We start from the raw sequence: 233 nt of genomic DNA, 5'->3' as shown, positions 1-233 counted from the left end.
GTCCTCATCCTCATCCTCATCCTCCTCCTCCTCCTCCTCCTCATCCTCATCCTATGCTCGTCCTCATCCTCATCCACATTGTACTCCTCATCCTATCCTCGTCCTCATCGTCATCCTATCCTCATTCTTATTCTCGTCTTCCTACTATCCTCCTCCATATCCTCATTCTCAACCTCATCATATCCTCATCCTCGTCCTCATCCTCATCCTCATCCTATCCTCATCCTCATCCT

General features: G+C 48.9%; 1 protein-coding gene across 1 annotated transcript in view; it reads right to left on the bottom strand.

Annotated features, from left to right (window-relative positions):
• LOC109349262 (outer envelope protein 64, mitochondrial) overlaps window positions 1–233 on the bottom strand; it is an 89429-nt gene that overhangs the window by 83833 nt on the left and 5363 nt on the right. The window lies entirely within an intron of this gene.

This window comes from Lupinus angustifolius, chromosome LG06 (genome assembly GCF_001865875.1).
Source record: "Lupinus angustifolius cultivar Tanjil chromosome LG06, LupAngTanjil_v1.0, whole genome shotgun sequence".
Taxonomy (NCBI): domain Eukaryota; kingdom Viridiplantae; phylum Streptophyta; class Magnoliopsida; order Fabales; family Fabaceae; genus Lupinus; species Lupinus angustifolius.
The sequence above is the reverse complement of the archived record's forward strand: the minus strand, read 5'-3'. Positions and strand labels throughout refer to the sequence as shown.